The sequence below is a fragment of the Diadema antillarum genome, unplaced genomic scaffold (assembly GCF_040938485.1).
Source record: "Diadema antillarum isolate AM-2024a unplaced genomic scaffold, OU_Dant_1.0 scf00000197, whole genome shotgun sequence".
In the NCBI taxonomy this organism is placed as follows: Eukaryota; Metazoa; Echinodermata; class Echinoidea; order Diadematoida; family Diadematidae; genus Diadema; species Diadema antillarum.
The window spans coordinates 1246629-1265712 of record NW_027271086.1 but is presented as its reverse complement, the minus strand read 5'-3'; the positions used below and the strand labels follow the sequence as shown (position 1 = coordinate 1265712).

General features: G+C 38.6%; 1 protein-coding gene across 1 annotated transcript in view; it reads right to left on the bottom strand.

Annotated features, from left to right (window-relative positions):
- LOC139723711 (uncharacterized) overlaps positions 1 to 16222 on the bottom strand; it is a 90253-nt gene extending 74031 nt beyond the window's left edge. The window contains exon 1 of the mRNA XM_071634932.1: positions 16133 to 16222. The gene's annotated coding sequence lies outside the window, so the exon portion shown is untranslated. The remainder of the gene's footprint in view (positions 1 to 16132) is intronic.
- Positions 16223 to 19084: the final 2862 nt, after the last annotated feature.

The following is a 19084-nucleotide window of genomic DNA, read 5'->3' as shown; positions in this document are numbered from 1 at the left end:
CGTGACAACAGGCTGGATGTTCAACGCGGCTGAGGAAAAGCTGAAGAAAAATTACAAGCCTCGCAATTAACCCTCGTCAGTACAAATGCCAGTCTGTTGAAAGTAAAAACAAGACAGACCTCTCCTTCCCTCCCTCCCTCCCTCCATCCCTCCATCTCTCTCTTCTTTTTTCTCTTTCTCCCTATCTTTATCTTTTTCTCTGTGTCTTTCCGTGTTCTTAAGAGCAAGTTTGCTTGTCAAACAAGCTGAAAATTGAACGGCGGGTTTGGGCTCGGCATTCTCCAAGGCGCACACTCCACTGGAGCAATGGAATGCTACGTGAGCGTGAAATGGAGCTCGGCACGAAACGCGGATGGCGGTGATGCGACGGGTAACGCAACAAATTTTCGAAGTAGATGCCAACTCAAAACGAAAAAACTAAAAGAGTGATGCCGGGACTAGCAGAGACTAGTGGTTGTGGGCGTGGGTTAGGGGTGGGGAAATGCAGAAAAGAGACTGCTTCAATAATCATGGACATTATGTGTAGTTTATATTCCTGCCTTGTTTCTGATCATTTGTGAAAAAAGGTTGGTTTTCCTTTGATATATCTAACAAGGCTTATCTTTGCTGATGCTCTCCTTACTTTAATGAGTGCGTGTATGTGTGTTTTTGTGTGTGTTTGTTTGTATATATATATGTGTGTGTGTGTGTGTGTGTGTGTGTATTTACATGGATGATATCAGCCTCACTTATTATTGCATTTTGTCGTTAGTACGCCACTGTCCTTGAGTTTGTTCCTTTTCTTGAGCGATTTCAAATTTATAGAAGCTGGAAGATGTCATGATAATGTGTGAAAAGAAATTACATCTTAGGTAGATATGAACCTTAACTTGTGCAGGATGAGCAACATCCTGTTATACCACTGAGAACATACACAGAGAACCCGGCTATACGGACATGACAGAGTTGACTTTGCACCTTAATTAGGAGAGATCGTTGCACCAGTCCTGTATAGAGAAGGAAACGTTTAGAACTGTCAGGAGTCGTCTGGAAATCGAATGAATCTATACCATTTATGCCCTTTATGTGACTAATTACTGTGAATTTTGTTTCAAAGATGAGCCGCTGCTTTGCGAATGAACAAAAAAAAAAGAGGGAATGGTTACGAAACGCCGCTTGTAAGATCACTTTCTTGGCTGCGGTTAAAGAATGACAGATGTCGAATGTCCAGTCAAGCAAGATGAGAAGATGCGTTGGGCCTCCTCTCCATCTCCCCCCCCCCTCTCTCTCTCTCTCTCTCTCCATCTCTCCCCCTCTCTCCCTCCCTCTGTCTCTTTCTTTCTCACTTTCTCTCCCTCTATCTCTCCTTCTGATCTCTCTCCATCTCTCTGCTCCTAGACATCACTACTTCCAGGGCCGTTACGTCTCCACCAACCTCTCCTCCTCCTCCTCCTCCTCCTCCTCCTCTTCCACACCTCCTCCGATCCTCTTCAACCTCATCTTCATCTCCTCCTCCCTCCTCTCACACCTGAGAAGACAGATGGAGCGTGTATCCTTTCCAAGGTTTTTAGAGATTTTTTCCGCGTATGTATTTCTCTTTTCTTTTGCTTTGCGGAGGCTACCATTGTGATGATGCAAACGTATGCGTTGGCATGGCAACTCTCAGGTACGCACCATCAACGAAGGGTGATAGTCACCGCGCTTTGAGAAAAAAGCGTTATATGGAATATTTCATGGATAACTGTGTGCCATGCATTGTGGATCTCGCTGCATTTCTCAACAACGTTTTGCAATTCAAGGAGAATACAATTTGTTATCTAAAGCTGGTGCATGTATCTCTAGAATTTCTCTTTCTTTCTTTCTTTTTTTTTTTGCAACGCTGTTCGTACTAGTTTTCCTTTGGTCCAAGGATATTAGATAGCTTCTTTGTTTCTTTTGTTCATCTTTTGTTAACTTGACAGACATCTTAATTCCTTTGCAAGACCGAGAAAGCGTACTTGGTTCGTATTCATCCGTTTAAAAAAAATGTTAGAAATTTGTTACCGCAGCACATGATGTAGATACGGATTTACTGAATTCTTAACATCTTGACAGTAAAACGCTTAGCGTGGCATAGATACAGGAAAACAAATCTTCGGAGAATCAGTTTCGTCAAAAACCCCTTAACGTTGTGGCAGACGGTAATCTTTGATAACTTATTGACAAGGAGGTATAGATTTCGAAGTGACCAAACAAAAGGGGGTGGGGCTGCTTGCCTCCTTGTGTTACCTAGGCAACGCCAAACTTTATTAATCAAGTCACAATGACTTGAATGAATTGAATTAATCATTAAGATGAGAGGTTGGAGAACCTAACTGAGCTAATCTAACAATGACTTTGGTTGATATAAGTGACGAGTTTCTCGATGATTATGTTTCAAACATGACAATGAAGACTAAACAGTGTTACGACCTTGATTTGATGGATGGTTGGAATCAGTGACACAAACTCGCGGCCGTTATGTTGAAAAGCAAATTCGAACTATTATGACATCTGAAACACACACGCACACACACACACACACACACACACACACACACACACACACACACACACACACACACACACACACACAACACCGTTTGGAAACTCTGCCATCTTAAGAGGTAACGTAGAATCACCGCATAAGAATCGTTATACTTCTCCATTTACCATTGACGAATCATTTAGACGCGCGTTCTAAAGTTTAGTTATTAGTCTGTAAGTGTTTGACGGAGATCGCATGCGACATAGCCCCTTACCCTACCAGAATCTGGCCTGTCTATGGTATGAGTTATGTGAGAATTCTTGAATTTCGATGGGACAGGTTAATCGTTCTTGGTTTAACCCTTTTTCTATAACTTCGGACAGTGTGTAGGGACCTATTTCGTATTTTCCGTACCGATTGGCAATCGAACCATACAAAGGGTTAATGTCCTTACTAAGAACCTTCATGAGCGTCAGTGTTCGGTACATTGCGCGCAACTCGTAGCCGTAATTTTTGTGGCGATTTTGACAATCGTGTATTGATCAACAGCGTATAACGAGTTATTATTGTTTTCCCTGCGGCGCAGCCTGGCTTGTCTCTAGTAGGTATTCAAAGCTAATCAGCTGAGAAATGGATGCTTCGGACCGACTTTGAGTTTTCGTCCGTCATTCTTACCTTTGATTTGGTCTGCACTCTTCAGTAGGGTAATGACTTTACGTGTCGCCGAGCTCCGCAGGTAGTGCACAGTGGACATACTAAGTGCTTTTTTAGGCCTTTCGGCTCAGCTGAGGCAGAAGATAACCATTGATTGTTGCCATGGAAATGTCAACCTCCTCCTCCTCCTTCTGCTGCTCCTCCTTCTCTTTCGCTGTCTCGTTCAAGAGAGGGACCTTATTAACGAGCCTATACAGCATTGGGGAATTGTTTTAATTGAGCGTTGGCATTTTGACAGCCTGCATAATCTCCCTGTCTTGCATTTCTGATTCCCGTTTGACATTTTGATCTAGTTCAATATATCCTTCAAATTTTATATCTCTTATTTTTCTCTTTACCGGCAAAAATGTCCATGTAATCAAGGTACATCCCAAGAGCTTAATAAGATCTTCAGGCTTTCAATAATCCTTCGGAAGAAGAAAGCTGTCTTTTTTTAAACATTTTTTCTTCTTTCCTCTCCTTAGATTGCTTCTGTAAGCAACGTAGTATTGGACTAGGATGCGGCGAGGGGGGGGGGGGGGCGTTGCCTCCTAGCTTGCCGATGATGTAACGCATAAAATAAAACACATACAAACACATACTTTCACACAACCCTTTTTTCTATTTTTTTTTTTCAAGAGATTCATTCCAGACACTGAGAGACATGAGTGCGTATTTCTCAAGATCGGTGTTTGCACCAAAGAGGAATATTGTGGTATAAGGTAAAAAAAAAAACTTTGACTCTACAACAAGGATTCATGAATTTGATAACTGTATAGTGCAATGGTCCTTGGTTGAGGTACCTTATGCATAATATGACTTCAATCTTGACCAAGTTGTACCTCTGTATAACTGAAAATGCTGGTGTAATGATCAAGACAAGCCCCTATGGAAGAACAGTACTTAAAGGTCCTGTTTACCTTTGGGTACAGTGATTTAACAAATTTTCAAGATATCACATTTGATGCATATGTGTAGGTCTGTTGTATCACAAAACATCCTAACGTATAATTTTTTTTTTTTGCAATAAAGCCTAAAATATAAGGAGATATCAGTATTTTTCTCATTAAACCATAACTGTAGACGGTTTAGTCTTGCAACATTTTTATTATAACTATTGTTCACATTTTGTGTATCTAACATTATTCAACATTGATTATACGGGTTCAAATTTTTACAGTGGTTGTTTCTATCCCAAATTCACATTTTAGAACTATTCTAAAGCACTAATGCTGGGTTTTTGTTTCATCTGCAAATGGTAAATTATGCCTTTAATATGAAGGAGTTTCCATGGACGAACTTCTTTCATCATTAGCATAATCATAAGAATGATGGGGGCCGATGTGGAAATGATGGTAATGATAATAACAACTGCAATAAAAACAGTGTTAAATCATTCGTGTTATCATGACGATAACCGCCTTCATATCATGATTTCATATGAAGATTGCTATTAAGATCATCACTGTTGCAAGTAGTGGCAACATCATTTGCAAAATGTCTGCGACATATTACACATCTTAACGGAAATTTGCATGCATGTTTTTATAATAGATACATACACAAATGAAATAAATTGATTGAATATATGTACACACGTATTTGTATAGAAATTGTACAAGTATACATACACACACACACATTTATATATGTTAATGTATATATACATTATTTATGTATATATATATGTGTGTGTGTGTGTGCGTGTGTGTGTAATCACATATTTTATCAAATTAGCATGGGTAAGATTTATTTACGAAACCCTGATAGACTCTTTGAAGCATCAAACCATCTCCATAAACAAATGAGACTCAGCAGTGTCAGGCTCTGTGTTACCTTTGGATTCTTGCTTTGTTTGCTTTTTTTCTCGGTGTTTTGTTGTTGTTCTGCTTTGTTTTTATTTGTTGCTTGTTTTTTCGCACTTGGCAATCTCATACAGACGAACAGGTGCAATAGATTCGTAGGAATGTCTGAATGTTGGAATGCTGCGGGGGCAGAATGCCTCAATCCCTCTCTCTCTCTCTTTCTTTTTTTTTTCTCTCTCTCTCTTCACGCCCTCTTTTTATCTGCCTGTCTGTCTCTTTTTTTCCTTCTCTCACCCTCTCTCTTTCTTTATTTCTCTCTCTCCTCCTCTCCAGTTCTTCTCTCGCCCTCGTCACTTTTTTTATCTCTCTCTATCTCTCTCGCCATACGTCCGTTGGTATTCGTGCGATAAGCGTGCAGATTTCTCCACTGTTCTCTCTTCTTCAAATAAGGTTTAACCCTATAACATGCAAACATTGCCAGAAATGAATACCAAATTATTGTCTTCCCCCATTTTTTCAGATCCCTGGGGGCTCTTCATCTTTAAAAGTGTCAGGCTAATTCGGTTATCTATCATTTCTAAGACAGTTTTGGTTTTGCTTTCCTGCCTGTACTCTGAGCCTATTTCCAACACGTCGGACACCAAGACAATTTTATTCAGTAATCCTCTCCAGGTTCGTAAGATACTCTTCTTTTTTTAAGGCCTTATTGTTGGGCTGTGTTTACTGCTGATTTTCATCTTATCAACTGTGTCAAAGTTGATGCTACCCATACAAATTGTGTGAGAGAGAGTACTTCCAACTACTAGTAACTGTGATTTCGAGACTCGGGACATGGCGGAGTTCTAAGGTGATTCGGCTCATTCGGTGGCGCGCCAGCCTCAAGATCCAAAGGACTCGGGTTCGATTCCCCACTCTTACTGAAGCATGTATTCATACCGTCCTCCCTAATAAGAGGCAAAACACTCTGTCCCTCAGAGAGGACATAAACTGGAGGTCCCGTCTGTGAGAGAGTCACAACTCATCACTCATGCACATAAAAGATCCCATTTCATCCATTCATCGAAAAGCTCAGGGTGTTTAACCCAGTGAAGTGGTCCCGCCTCACATCCAACTGGACCCCATGGAAGACCGGCTATAGGTGTAGCTGAATATGGGCTCCCAGCCATCTTCTCTGATGGAAAAATAGAACAAACCACAGTCACAATCGAACGAGGTATCTTCCTTTTGTCTGATCCTCCTCTCATCCCCTCTTCATTACATTTTCTTTTCTATTCTTCTCTCTCCTTTTTCTTCGCCATATCTTTTCCGTTGTACATTTTCTGTATTATCCAGTGGGACTGTTAAATACAGGAACAGAGAATATTATAAGGAAGAAAAGTAAACGGAGCAGTATGACATATGGAGGAGAAGAGTATACGGTGTAATCGATCCCCGGGTATAAATTTCACAAAAAAAAAAAAATAACCACGCTTGGTTGGACGCTCTTGACCAAGACAGGGAACGGCATTTTCCCGCCTACGAACATGCCCACTCGACAATACTGGCGGTTTTTTCCCGCAAAATGATTTATGAATCCCACCTGAGATACAGCGTTTGACCACGCTGGGGGAAATAATGGAAATCCATTTGCCTGCGTGATTGATATGCCCGCTGTATTCCTCGCCGCTTATCCCAAGATATTTCCAAAACATGGGGAAAAAGAAGAAAAAGTTCCACACTTTTAAGCCTCTGCTTATTCGCAGTCCTCCCGCATAGCATTATGTTAACTGATTCTAAATGTTTGCCCGTAATTTCTTGACGTGCAAAACCTGCTATGATTGATGTATTGAATTATTTTAGCCATGCCGTTTTGAACCACGCACAGGCTAAAGTCAAAGAAAACATGCAGTAGAGAAATACAGATGAATAATCCAATCCATCTTGGGTGAACTGCTATATTGTGCAAGTTACACATCCTGTATTGTGCTTTGAAAGTAAGCAAGTTGTAAAGCAGGTAGAACATTGCAAGGAGCGTCAATACAATGCTTTCATTCACATACCTGGATAGATTTTTTCTTTACATTGATTGACTGAAAATAAAGCAACCACCCGCTGCATTGTTACTAGGGTTGATCCTTCATGGTAGCAATTAAGGTTCGAGTGATCTTTGAGTGTGAGGTCCGACTGTGCAGACAAGATCAAATTGGTTTGATAATGATTGTCAGATTGTATCGTTGCACCTTGCCATGCCGTGAATGACTTTTAGACTCTACAGTTTCCATTGAGAAGAAAAACTGTCGCCATGGTAGAAAATCTTATTCACATCAATGTTCATGAAGGCAGACTGATAGATAATTAAGATTTGATGATATTTGATGTAACTTGCTCTCTGAATTAATACTCTGATTTTAGGGCAATTTTTTCCTTCCCCATCGTCTCTCTCCCCTCGCTTTCTCTTATGCATTTTGTCATATGTAATGCCAAATAATGTATATATATATAAATACATACATATATATATATATATATATATATATATATATATATATATATATATATGTGTGTGTGTGTGTGTGTGTGTGTGTGTGCATCAATACATTTATATAAATGTCGACAGTAAGTTCATATCTTGGGTAGATCATTGGTTACTAGCGTCATATATTTATATACACACAACTGCATCAATATAGATATTTCTGTCTCTCTACTCATATCACAAACACACATGCGCGCACACACGCATGGCTGGAATTACAGAGTCACACATCAGCAAAATTGAGCTGTATCAGTGAGCGATGTTTCGAAAATACAACGCCCATCATTCTAGATTACTTTACTTTGTCCCCCCCCCCCCCTTTTTGTAGCTTTCATTTCATGCGACGGGAGGGAAAGGGGGGAGGAGGAGGAGGGGGCGAAAGATAGGGGGTCGTTGTGGGGAAAGAAACATTATGAGACCGCGTGGGTGCTCTCTTCCTGGTTTGGGGTTTAGACAAATAGGAAAGTAGATGGAGTGTGATGTCTCTTCTCTTCTGACCTTTCGAAATTCTCCCCACCAGCTCGACGGTCCGATGGTCGTCCTTTCCGTTTGCAGAAACAGAGAGAGAGAGAGAGAGAGAGAGAGAGAGAGAGAGGGAGAAACAATCCCCAAATCCAATTAATCGACACTTTTCCTCGCCACGGATTAGTCCATAAAGGTCCGAAGACGGGTAGGATTATACCGCAAGAGTCTGCAATATCTATATTTCTTTCTTGGAGACAAGTCATCAATTTGATCTTACTTGACAAGTGCGACGGGTGCATAAAACTTCTTTTTCCTTGTTTTTTTAATGGAGCCGAAGAATTTAATCCATATCTATCATTTTCTTGTCTTCAATGGGAGGCAATAATCCAACCACAAGTTTACAATCGTGTAGTATGTTAGCCCTATAATACTTCTTCAAAAAAAAAAAAACCAACAACCTGCGGATAGCGATCAGCAACTATTCGCTAAAGAAAGAGAGAGCAAAATGTGTGTAGGTGTCGATGATATTTAGAGGGTATTTATTACCAATCACCGAGTGAAACCAACTCTGCCTAAAAAAACACAAAATGAATAAAAACCAGCTATCAGAGAGAATTGGAATACGCGGTATCATAATTATAAATAACCGTCTTTGAACAGGAATATCATACATTGATCAGCTTGTACGTGTCGTCTTCCTGAATACATGCATCCCCAATTTCTGATGTCTGTTCCTGGCTGATCATTAATGTTGTATAAATAAGCCACGTCAAAAGTAGGTTGGGGTAAAGACGATCTAGAAGTAACTAAAAGAGAAATGATGATTCACATTAAAAGCATCGCTCTTCTTTAATGCAATTGCATTTGGGGTGGATATGTCATACGGGTGCTTACGTGAGCTCTTGTATAAATAGACTGTGGCAAAGGAGGCTTAGGGGAATGAAGAGGCTTAGAAGTTAACGGAGAAAATCCTTGTCTAGTTGTGATTTCAATTGTGCTTTGGGTATATATGTTTCTGGTCATTATTCACTAGACTGATTACCACTGTGTTTTAAAAATACATTTTATTTGGTGCCCTTTCTTTATTTTTTTTCTCTCTCCAATTTCATTTCGTCCCCTTTGTATCCTCGATAAGAACAACTTACAAGAACAAAATACCTGGACGAGGATACAGAGTTGCAGTCTCTTGGGTCTATTTCCGTTGCTACGATTTCATCTATGCGAAGTGCTTTAATAGGGGGCTATGGTGCATTCAGGGTATAGAGTCTGTACGTGCATTGAATCTTGGCTTCGCTGTGTGTGCCCGCTGGCCCGGATGTGTACATACAAACGGTGTGCTACTAGTCGTGCGGACACCGTCTTGTACGTACAAATAAAACGAGTCCGGTCGCGATGCCTGCATGCGATACATCAATGGGATGTCCTTTAACCGATAGCGAACCACAACACAATTAGAATCTTTGTGTAACACACAGCTCTAGACGATACAGTATCCAACAGAAGTGAGTACACCCCACATGAGCATTTGAACATTCGAATCTTCAAGTTGTTGGTTTTAAATAACAAGTCTCACAGAGATTGTAAAAAGGACCTGGGGTGATAGGAATTGAGGCAAAAACTAGTATTCATAACCTCAATTATGACATATTATGCATATTTCATGAAAATATCGGCAACAAAAGTGAGTACACTATGTGTAATATTTGCATTGAAATATGATCAAATCTGGAGTTTTATGGTCCCAGCATTTGCCATAATTTTCCTTAGCATGAAAATCATGTTGTTTTTTCATGGTAGTGACCTTGAGTTTGTGTTCCATGCTCGAACTGCTTTCCTGAAAAGTTAGCAAGGGGGTCAGTTGCACGTTCGATGATTTCTCCTGACCACACTAGTCACACCAGTAGTAATGCACAGAGGAATACAAGAATTAAAGTGAGTCAAACCCTGACCACTCCAAGAAGTCATCAAACAGGAGTCAAACACAGATAAAAGAATGCAGAGGGGCATTATAAGGCAGTGCCATGTCATATCAACATGTTTTTTTGGTTGGGTTTTTTTTTTGTGCTAAGGAAAATTATGACCAGTGCTGTTGACAATAAAACTCCAGATTTAACTATGTTTCCATGCAAATATTACACAAGGTGTACCCACTTTCGTTGCCATTATTTTCTCAAGTATGTATAATATTTCAAAATTAAGGTTATAAATACTATTTTTCTGTCTCAATTCATATCATTCAATGTCATTTTTACAATATCTGTGAGACTTTTGAGACAAAACAAACAATTTAAAGAATTACATTCAATTTTTATATGTTCACATGGGGTGTACTCACTTCTGTTGTATACTGTAGCTTGAAAAATGACAAAAAAAATTACAGAATAATGCTTCCCTAATTCTTTTTTATATAAATGATCACTGTATTTACAAGCGCCACTAATTTTCTCACGTTTTCATGATCAAACTGCAAGTATCGCTGCAATGGTTTGCAGTAGGCCCCTTTACATCTTGATACAAATTCAGAAATTAACTCTACAAAATGTATCACCTGACGTTACTGCAAAATGCACCAGAATACCACGTGGAATATTGATTAATTGATAAGCGACGAACTTAAAAAGGTGCTACTATGTAGTTTTCTTTTCTCTGGGGCCCTTGGATAATATTAATTTCATCACTTTTGACCAGGAACGTCTTGCCTTGTGAGATGACTGCCAAAAATTGGCAAAGTAGATCATTTTTTTTTGTGTGTGTTATACTTTACCATCAAGATCTTTGGAGCGATCAATAATTAAATTTGGCCGACTTCAAAACTATAACGAAACGAACTACATAGAATAAGTGGATACAATTCAATCTGCGTAATAGAACGTTAAATGCCAAAAGTTAGTGGTTCATGCGCCTCTAAAGTGGACGCTTCTTCCATTAGGCATTTTCAATTTCGCTACGTCGGTGTGGCTACTGCGGCCTTGAAGCAAACCGTAACGAAGAAAAACAAACAAAAAACAGTATAAAGAAAATCAGTCGCCTTTGAAGGCTCATGATAAAATACAAGAAAAGGAAGGCTTAAATGTAAACAGTCAATCTTGAGCCATAACTGTTATTGCAGTTTCATCTCCTGAAAAAGCCCTTCATATGATGCTAGTAACCAATAATCTACTGAAGATATGAACTTAATGTCGACATTTATAATATATATATATATATATATATATATATATATATACATACATACCATAATGCTTTGTAGGTTAGACCTAGTTTCCACCATTTACGGAATTCGTGCACCCTTGGACTAAACTGCATTGTCCATTGTTCTTATTTTGGTTTCGATTATTGTGTAGTTTGTTTGTTTTTCCTTTACAATGAAATCAGTAGCATAATATGGAGCTCTGTGGTCAAATGGATTAAGCCACAGACTTAATACACGAGGTCCCCAGTCAGGGTTCGGATCCTCGAACACGTTCCCTATTATTCAGGTGGACAAAAAAGAACATGCTCTTCATTGTTATCTGCTAGGGTATTTAAACATTGGGGGCTCTTTAGACAGAGCAAGGCAAACACCTTCAACCATATTGTAGACGAAATACATTATGACTGTCATTTATACTCTTTAGGAGTAATAAGTATTACTTTTGTAATTGCTTTTATACTTTAGCGTCATACTTTACCGTCATTGTTATGAATGCTATTGTACTATTGTAATAAAGTTACTACGTTGCAAACGTAATAATGACAATATTTGTGAGGATTATCTTTAAAAATCCTAAATCATGATTCTATCATCATTGATCATTATCTCTACTAATTGAATACTCATCATGATAATCATTTTTTTAAATAGAATTATTATTATCAGTGTCGGCAGATTCATATTTTAAAGGTTTTGGTAGCAGTAGAAGTAGCAGGTAGTATGTTCCTATAAGAATATTGAATAGTAAATACCAGACAGCGAGAGTTACATAGACGACATTTTATCTGAGGTAGATATAAATAGATACGGATCTCAAATATCCAAGACTGTAACCGTGGTAACGTGAGAAGGTTCCTCTTTGATGAATTTTGTACAACATTATTTATCAATCATTACCAAGCCGTATGTTTTACCAATGGCTGGCACGTAGCCATCATCTTTTAATTGATAGAAATGATGATGTTCATCAGTGACAGGTACACAAATCGAATGGGTTACATGATGCGTGCATGCTATAGAGATTATACGGTGGTATCGTACTTTGTTTTAGATTCCATAATGCACTCAGAGAGCCTGTAAAGTATACACAGATTTTTTTTTAACAAAAATGCATACGCACATATACGCATGGATGTATTCAAAAATAATTTACATACATGTATATAGGCCCAAGATAAGTAGGTAGCTAGTATAGCTAGGTAGGTAGTTAGGTAGGTAGGTAGAATAATACTGTAGATAGATATATAGATATATGGATAGATAGATAGATAGATAGATAGATAGATAGATAGATAAATAGATAGATAGATGCAAAGATTGGTAGATAGGTAGATGGATAGATAGATAGAGATATATATGCAATGAAATAATATATAGATTAATATATAGAGTTTGACAGATAGATATAGATATGGTTATTATACAATACAGATATGGACGTAAACAGTGTATTTGTGTTGGGAAGGGAGGGTTGGCATTTCTTTTTTAATTTCATCGATTAATCGATAGCGAAATCGCAGTTGATTTTCCGCAGTAATTGCGTGACGCTTAATTGTTGGTCCTAATTAGGCGGACATGCATGAACGAAAGAACACACTCAACGAACCGCCTACGGCAAAAGCCTGTCCCCAAGTGCAATGTGATATGCGATACAACATGGAAGAATCCTTGATTTATTGACTTTTTTTCACATTCGCTCTAGATCCTGCACGAACTGCGGGTTCGTCCCCTGTTGCTTCGCCCAGTTCTCAATTCAGCCCACACAGTCGATTCAACACCGGGATCACTGCATCTCCGTTTCATTTCACAGTGATGAATAATGTGGGTGCGCGTCGTCTCCAGACAATACCCACACCGTTCCAATTAGTTCTACATTCGTAGAAATATACCTCCGTCTCTCTCTCTCTCTCTTTCTGTCTCCCCTTCTCTCTTTTTCTCTATATCTATCTGTCTCTCCTACTTTAGGTCAGTCTCCTTGTCTGTCTGTCTGTCTGTCTGTCTGTCCTAACTCTTTTTTGACTCCACTATTTCATCATTTTTGCCACTAGTGCACTTTATCTATTTGGATAGTCTCTGTGTTTCACGCAAGCGCACGCACAAATTTGTCTCTCTTTATTTTCTCACACACAAAACACACACACACACACACACACACACACACACACACACACACATGCACACACACACACACACCAACACAAACACACACACACACACACTCACACACACATGCACACATCTTAATTCTCTCCCTTTGCACGCCGCTCCTTCGCAAATATGCACACATTTTCCCAACCTCGTTTTTGAATGTTCCGTCCAAAGCGCCTCTCTTTTCTTTGTTTTTGCTTTTTTCTTTCGTCTATTTTTGGCTACATCCTCCATCTATGCATATCTTCCATACTTCATCTCCTTATTCATCTACCAATATATTTCTCTCCTTCTCCTATAATACCCCTCCCGGGCTGCATATCTCTCTCTCTCTGTCCGTATATGTTTCTCTTATCTCCCTATCTCTCCTATCTCTCTATCCATATATTATCTCCCTTCCTTTATCTCGCTCTGGCTGTAAATCTCTCATCTCCTCGCGCTACCATCCCAAGAGATGAAAGCTACACGGAAAAGTAGGCTCGGATACAGTGCGCTCGAAGTACACAGTTTGATTCCGGTAAACATGGAAAAAATGCATCCGTATACCTGATAGCTTCCATAGTGCAGAATCTGTGTCATCTTTCTTTTGTTGTTGTTGTTGCATTACCTTGATTAAATATCCTAGAATCCAAATCCATGATAAGATTTGTCGAGGAGGGATTTTTACAGACATGTGAGTACCTCGAAAAAAAGAGTATATTATTGTGATGTCGGGAATAATTGAATTAGCCAAGAGGGGAAAAAATAAGCGTTGACTTGTATAGACAGGGTTGATGTGCACAGATGCTCAACTGCAGTTCGCCAATTTACGACATAATTGGATGCGCCAAAATAACCTCGGAATTTGTGAGAAAAAAAAAACGGAAGGAGAATAATTCATTGCAAACGTCATTACGACGCTCTATTCAAGTGCTTAAAAGACTGAAGTAGACCTAATTTCAAGATTTTTCTCCGTTAACAGAAAGGAGGGGAAAAAAGATACAAGAACTCAAGATTGTCGTGAGAGAAACAAAGTCGAATTACTTGGCTTACTGAAAATAGACTTAATTAACTTCTCCATCTCGGAGATGCTTATAATGACTTGGACAATTTCCTTCATATGGGTTGCAGACTTCATTACATTTCTATTTTTATCAATTCCATCATGGGTTGATCACCTCGAAAAATTATTTACAAAGAGAAAAAAAAAACAAATGTTCATACCGAAGAATTTGATCGATTAAGTGTAAATCTTAAAGATCGAGGCAGAGTGCTCTGATTAAATTCGATGATAGGAATTCAGATCATTTGCGGATTACAGAACTGTAAGATATTAAAGGACCTCTGCGGTGAGAGTACACAGTTGAATTGTTTTGATTCATGATACCCTCGTCTTTACTTATGTGACGAAACGAACATTTAAATACGTTTTATATACCTCATGATAGCTTTTCTACATTTTTTTTCTTCATATTACTTGGATACGCCCACAAACAAACAAACAAACAAACAAACAAACAAACACTAAAAAAACAACAACTTCCATACCAAGATTCTGCTCGTGATGAATAATTTCCGGGCTTTTTACGGCACATATTGTATTACTTTGTTAATTTCTTTCGGTTCACGCGAAATGATACATTTGTACATGGTGTACCGTATTTCACAATAAACAACAGAGGGCGGTATGTTTGAAACTGGAGGTTTACACATGCATATTAAGCTATATTCACCATGTTCGCAGCATTAAGCGGAATAGTGTTTGCGGAAAAAGACATTGTTCGTCGTTGCGAAATGAATATCGGAACAATCTTGAGCACAAGTATATCGGTAGTGTCCATCTTTTATTTACTCTCAAACGTAAATTGAAAATGTCATTACGGAACATGTATACGAAGATAATTAGTAGGCAGCTCCATTTCAGTCCTGTGTGTCGTATTTTCAAATGTCCAGCGGTTTGTGAGATTAACCCTACGTCTGCCACATAAATTGCCGGTACACAGGTTTGTGCGTGAAATTTGTACACATTTGATTCACTGGCACAGAACGGGTTAAAGACCAAATAAGAAAAACAGAGACAGTGATTTCTTACTTGAGCTGGCTACTCGATGGCAAATCTTGATACATTTTTTAAATACAACTCTGATGACGTAGTCTGAGAATCCCCCAATTCGGATAATTCCTTAGCAGTTATCTTTTTTAATGCTTTGTTTTTGTTATTTCTTTATGTTTTCTGTCCTTACTCTTTACTCAGTAACTCCAATACAAAGATACGTATCTCGTAAACAATGGGACCCAATGTGTTTTCTCCAAGGACCCTATTCTCAGGAAGCATTACCTTTCATTGGGCTCCTGCGTCTCATTTTCTATCCCATTGACTCTCCTTCTCAACCAACTTGAATAATGTAATCTTATTTCTTAACAACTTCTCGTGTGCTTTTCTTATTATTCATGGCATTGCATTAGCAGTTTATTACGTCTTAGTGTTCAAAATTATAGTCGTGTATTGCTTTTGTCCTGATTGTGGAACATCACATGTAAAGTAATGAAAGGAAGTGAAAATTAAACATGAGCACTGTTCTGTTGTGAGGCGATATTTAAGAGAAAATTCTGAAAAAAAGAAATATCCCCTTCCATGCGATGCATTGATATTGCGGGGGAGGGGATAACGGAAAGAGTTTCCTCTATGTTTCACGCAAATATAGATGAAAATCGTAATAGATACGAAATGAAGTTATAACACAAATACTCGCGCAAATACTCACAAACTTTACTTAACACCCATAAAAAAAATCAAAGGGACACATCAATTTCTGTAGGAAAAAAATTAATACGGTCATGTTACTCACGGGCGTTGCTAGAAACTGAAAGCCAGAACCATAGCTCTAACACGTGACGATGACGAGGTTCTTGTGACGTGTATCCAAAATAATAACTCGTAGGTAAGCCAGCAACCTGTATGAAAAGGAACAGAAAGTGGGTTGAGTTGATTCGCTTTCACTTGACAGACATGTGAATTAGTTTAAGTCTTATAATCAAAATAATCATTGCCGTTTTTTGTGTCTGTTTTTGTTGGCTTCTTTTTCTTTTCCTCGAAGCACATTATCCAGACAACAACAAAAAAAGCAAAATCGATACACGCTATTTAATAACACCAGTCCTTGGTAATTCACAGTACAGTTACATAATGAATAGGAGGACAAAATGAGAATAACACCATGATATAAGTGTATGAGTTCGAAAAAGAAAACATAAAGAACATTTGACATAGATTGAAGTTTCAATAAAGCAAAAATTGAAATTGTTACTTTTTTTCAAAAACTATAACAACACGTTTCTATCTTATTCCGAAAGAAGTCATTACAAATAGACCTTCAAAAATGTCATCGTTTTTTAAAAAGCTGGACATGACATGACAATTTTGGGATGCCTATACATGATCTTTACGGCTACTATTAACTATAAAATGATCCAGGAATTATTGCATAATTATCAATCATGAAATGATTATAAAAGTTTTCGCGCAAGACAGATATCTGTACAGATATCAAACAATATAATTATTCAATGTTATATGAAATACTTCTGTATTCTATTGTCTTCACCTATATACTCTCCTTCATAGAATAAGCAGCTCTCTTCACTTTTAACATTTTATTTCATGACATCTAGGCATTTAGCGATTTACACAGTCACGACAGCACGACATAAACTGATCTGACGTAGTACTTTGGAGGACAACAGGTAATGAATTGGTTTTTATACATGGAATAGGCTCCAAAGACAGCTGAACAAAGTAGGTAGTATGATGATCATGGAACATGCTCATTCATGTGTTTTCTTGTGTCTTTCTGTACACAAAGCGATGAAGTAAATTAAGTTGGTCCCTGTGGGGGAGAAGACAATGTTTATTTTGGGCGTCTGTGTTGTTTGATATACTTCAAGTTTAGTTTTGCTTGCTTGATTGCTTCCTCTGCGGAGGACCCTCCCACTGCATTATTTTGTTTTACAGCTGATAGCCTGCACGGATCTTGAAGATCCATTAGAAGTTAACTTCATCACTGTTAAGGTCTGGAGAGCATCATTACGTCAATTCAATGATATCTTATATCCCCATCTCACTAGGAAGGTGAGTCATTGTGACCACTGCGACGATGGTGACCCGTCAAACTTCTGAAACACTCGATATGTGCGATGGATAAGATTTGAATCAAGCCACGTTCCCTACTGGAAAGAACACAGTGTCCCACAGTGTGTTCACAGTGTGTTCACATGGTCGACTGTGTAAAAACGCTAGAATTTAACAGTGTGAAAATGATCTCACACTGTGGTGTGGTTTTCACAGAGTTCACATATAGTAAATGTTTTGTTTCTCACTGCGAATTGATGATTCACACTGTCAATTTATGATTCACAGTGTGTTCACATTGTTAAAATGCTCGAATTTAACAGTGTGAAGAGATTTCACACTTTTGTTCACAATGTGTTCACCCTGTGTTTCACACTGTGGGACATTGTGATCTTTTCAGCACGGCTATGTCGCGCTTTGTCGATTTGTTAGCGGAATCGAGATGGGGATATAAGAATGAATCCTTCTTGTATTTCCCAATCGTTCAAGCAATCCTATCAAGGGTATAATTTGAAGCATCTGCATTCTACGGTATAAGCCGCTCTCTTTAACTTATTCATCACCATCTTGAAAATTACATGAGACTCGCTGCCAGGCGTTTCTCCACGGAGATAAAAATGCACTTTACTCACGAGCAGATAAGGAATGGTTATTTCAGCGTCTTGATTTCTTTGTCCTTATACGGACAACGTGTCACAACCATTAAAAATTCATATCAAAGGCCCTCCACCGCAGAACATGGCAATAAAACGTTTTAAGCTTACCCGTCGAGACGAGCTGCATTTGTTTTCTTTGGTTTTGTTTTTGCCTTTTTGTCGCTTTCTCTCTCCGCGAGGGACTAGACGCGTACCGGCGGCATTGACTTAAGAGGATTTGGTAAAGCGATCGCAAGGGTGACCCACGACTAATGCCAGATCCCAATTTCAAGGAAATCGTGTGGGGTCTGTGTGTGTGTGTGTGTGTGTGTGTTTTATTCCCATTTGCCAAGATGCATTCGGCTACTAAAGCAGGGCAGGCACTAGCGTGGGTATAGCTGTGCATTCATTGCCCTATTTAATTAAACTAAAACCACTTTGCATTCATCCTTCACGAGTGACTTTTGTTGAATTAGCTTGTTCTTATCTTTTTTTTTTTTTTGCTCTGTTTTTCTTTTACTTTACTGCAAGACATTAGAATTATAATAACGAATCTCATTTTGATTGGTTCACGCGCCAAATTCACAAAAGGAAAGAAAGAAAGTGATGCGTAAAAATCAATATGCAGGGAATTATGAGTAATGAGGAATTCCGACTACGCTTTGATAAGTTTAATGTTAAAGTTTAAGGTAGCTAAATTCTCTTCACACAGCTTATTCGTTTGTATCGTTCTGCACATTCTAGTAACATTGCTAAAGACAAGAATCTTTAGTGAATGTGATGTGTCATGTGATTGAACTCTCCATCAAACCATAATGTAAAGTTAGCAGCAGAAATGATTTTTACATCAGTTACTAAAACCATAAAATTCAAATTAACCGTTAGCATTGCCAGAAATCCCCTGTGTAGAGACAGTATAGGGTAATGTCGCTGAAACGCTGGAAATAATGAAGAGGTTTTTTTTTTTTTTTTCAATTTATTGTTTGATATTAGGCAGACGTAAATTTGCAGCAGAAATGATCGGGGGGGGGGGGGAC